This window comes from Eretmochelys imbricata, chromosome 2 (assembly GCF_965152235.1).
Source record: "Eretmochelys imbricata isolate rEreImb1 chromosome 2, rEreImb1.hap1, whole genome shotgun sequence".
Lineage (NCBI taxonomy): Eukaryota > Metazoa > Chordata > Testudines > Cheloniidae > Eretmochelys > Eretmochelys imbricata.
Genome location: NC_135573.1, coordinates 229232316 through 229236312, shown reverse-complemented (window position 1 = coordinate 229236312; position 3997 = coordinate 229232316).

Sequence of the window (3997 nt, the reverse complement as noted above, 5' to 3'; positions counted from 1 at the left end):
CATATTCTCAACTGGTGTATCATATTCATAATGTATACAGATGGACTTATGAAGTGAATCATAAAATATTGACCTTTTAATAAAATAAAATAGTTCATAGTATTTATATGCAAAGATTTGTGGAGCTAAAGCTGCAGGTGTTTCTTTTAGATTTTATCTAACATGCTAATATTGTAGCTATTGAACAGAAACTATACAAACAATTATGAGCCCTGTATTATAAAGTGTTGTCTATAGTAACACTTGGATGTCTATTTTTGATTTTGCAGCATATAGATGACCTAACAAGAGGTCAGTTCATGCAACTGTACATTTCAGAGGGTTACAGGAGGTTGGTATGCAAATACAAATATTATGTTTCCATAACCAGGATTACTGCACAAGTTCACCTTGAGATCTTAACTAAAATATATTACAGCACAGAATTTGGCACCACCCACTCTTCACATTTCACTCCCCAAAATATATTTTGTTTAAAGTAGATTTTGGTCCTAAATGATTGAGATATAAAGAGAAACATCCAGCTACTCAATATTGGTTTATTTTCTCTTGAGGAGTAGGTAAAACTTCTCAGAACTGATGGAATTATACAATATTTTCCTCCATCACCAGTATGTAGGCAAAATATTATGATAATGATCTTGAAATAGGGCCCAGTCTTGTGAGGTGTTAAGCACTGTTTGTAAGGGGCTGAGCATCCTCAGTATCCAGTGACTTCAAATGAGAGTTGAGGGTATTCTGCACCTTGAAGGAATGGGCCCTTATCCCTCCTCTGCATCCCAAACACCAGCCTTTCCAGCCATAAACATTTAATGGAACCAACATTACATTGTCATGAAAATCTTATTCTCTTTCATTTAAAATTGACAGCTGCAAATTTAATTAGTGGACATTTTAAATGTACTGATACTAGATACGTACAAGAGCTGATATCTTAGCTGAACGGATACCACTGACCTTGCAGCTCTGTAGATGGAACAACATGTAAGTGAAGATTTCACTTGAATCAGATGATAATTTGTTTTGATTCCCAGGTCTAGAAGTTGTAAACCAAGAGTCTCGGTTTGATACAAAATTTTGATACCCAGATAATCCAGTATATAATGGGATTAATTCAGCAAGATGATCAGGTGGCCTTTCTTTCTACTGAAAGATACAGGACAGGATTATTTTACTTCTGAGCTGAAAGGAGGGCAGGAACAATCCAATTCCTATAAAAGTTAATTGAAGAGCATCCACTGATTTTAATGGCAGTCAGCTGGGACATAGAAATTCAAGCATCCTGTTTTGTGTGTTCATTACACAGTGGGCCAAAAAAGGTACACTCTTGAGTATAATACCACTCTCACCCAATGTGAATCTGAATCACCAGTGTCAGAAACTCACTTTACATGTCTGCAGATGTATTTTTTATTTTTAACAATGACACATCCCATTAAAAATAGGCAGGGTAGATCAAACCTCACAGCTGCTTTTGACATTCCCAACTTGGAATGCTGCTGGCAGGGAACATCTTTGATTTTCACATGTCGGCTCTTGGTGAACTACGCTCATGCCATGAATGGCATTTTACCTTCCTTTAAGGGGTTATTCCAGATTCAATAGAACAAAGTGCAGATGACAAGCAAGAACAGATTCAGATGGGCATACTATTTAACACTCCTAATACCTTGTCTTCTATATTTTAAGAGAATCCATGGTGTGTAATCCAATGTCTGTGCCTCTTCATTTATTACATGTGATGGCATTCTATAGTAGAGTAGCCCTTCAAATGGTGGAAGAAAGAAAGAAAGAGACTGAGCATTTACGGCTGCAAAATACAAATTATATCATAAGGTATTCCTTGGAAGCCCATTAGAATTTGCATCAAACTCATTCACAAAAAAGGAGCCATGACAGTGGAGCTCAGAACACACACTATTCATCTGCAGTGAGAGACATGCAGCCCGCTGAAAGCAAACACAGTAACATCATTTGGCCTCTATTTGGAATTTAAAAAGCCCAAATATTTCTTTGCAGTTGGATTAACATGAGGTTTTTTTTTAATGGCAGTATTTCCTCTTACTGTGTAGGACACAGGTGGGCAAACTACGGCCCATCGGCCACATCCGGCCTGCGGGACCATCTTGCCCGGCCCTTGAGCTCCTGGCCAGAGAGGCTAGTGCCTGGCCCCGCCCCTGCTGTCTCCCCTCCCCCACAGCCACGCTGCTGCGTGGGCAGCATAGCTGGCTCGGTTTGGGTGGCAGGGCTTCGAGCTCCTGCTGCACTAAGCTGCATGGTAAGGGGGTGGGGGAGTTGGATAAGGGGCAGGGTGTCCCGGGGGGGCAGTTAGGGGACAGGGAGCAGGGTGCGGTTGGATGGGGCGAAGGTTCTGAGGGCAGGGCGGTCAGGGAGCAGGGAGTGGTTGGATAGGTGTGGGAGTCCTGGGGGGCCTGCCAGGGGACAGGGGTGTGGATAGGGGTTGGGGAAGTCAGGGGACAGGGAGCAGGGGGGGTTGGATAGGTGGGGGAATCCTGGGGGGGCCTGTCAGGGGGTGGGAGTGTGGATAGGTGTCGGGGGGGGCAGTCAGGGGACAGGGAGTGGGAGGGTTGGATAGGGGGTGGGGTCCGGGGGGGGCGGTTAGGGAAGAGGGGTCCCAGGAGGGGGTGGTCAGGGAACAAGGAGCAGGGGGAGCTGGATGGGTCAGGAGTTCTGAGGGGGGCAGGAAGTGGGAGGGGGGGATAGGGGGCTGGAGGCCAGGCTGTTTGGGGAGCCACAGCCTTCCTTACCCTGCCCTCCATACAGTTTTGCACCCCGATGTGGTCCTTGGGCCAAAAGGTTTGCCCACCCCTGGTGTAGGACACAGAAAATAAATCACCTTAAACCTAGGCTATGTCTACACTACAGCCTGGGTCGGCAGAACATATGTCACACAGGAGTGTGAATATTCCACCCTCCTAAGCGACAGAAATTACAGCGACATAAGCGCTCATGTGCACAGCACTATGTTGGCAGGAAAGCTTCTGCTGCCATAGCTTATGCTACTCGTGGAGGTAGGGTTTTTTATGCCGACGGGAGAGAGGTCTCCCATTAGTATAGAGCATCTTCACCAGATGCGCTTCAGGAACGCAGCTATATCGGTGCGCTGTACACATAGACATGGCCAGATTCAGGGTAAAGATAGAAACAAATAGATTGCTAAAGCAAGTTGGAACCATCATACTCCAGATCCTAGAACTTCCTGTTATTTGAGCTCTTCCAGGCTTTTGAACGACCTTCCATTCTCTCCTGTCAATGCTTGCTTAAGCAACATTAATCCATAACATTGCACAGACAGTAATTATTAAGTGTGATATAATTCAAAATGGTCTGACCTGACTCTCAGAACATACGTGGGTTCCAATGTAATCAAAACATTTTATAAAATTGTGAATTAGCGTAAAACATTTGTGCATGTCAGTTTTGCTCAGAAAAAAATACCCCTTTTTTAACCAGTAAAAAGAAAAAGAGTACTTGTGGCACCTTAGAGACTAACCAATTTATTTGAGCATAAGCTTTCGTGAGCTAGAGCTCACTTCATCAGATGCACGGTAGCTCACGAAAGCTTATCCTCAAATAAATTGGTTAGTCTCTAAGGTGCCACAAGTACTCCTTTTCTTTTTGCGAATACAGACTAACACGGCTGTTACTCTGAAACCTTTTTTACCAGTGTAGACAAACGTACGTGTCTGTGGCCTTCCGTCGAGCAGATCAACACTTTGGACTTGTTTCTCAACAGCTATTCTTCCCAAATAGAATGTACTTGGGGACATGACTGAATAACAAAAAATCACCACGCAAATGTATATGTGACCTGATACATTTCTACCATAATTACCATAATTCTGCAAATCTTCGGGATCCGCGCACTGCCCTTGCCTGTAGGTACCTCCCCCAAAGCTCCCATTGGCCGGGAACAGGGAACCGCAGCCAATGGGACCTTCGGGGAAGGTACCCACAGGCAAGTGCAGCGCACGGC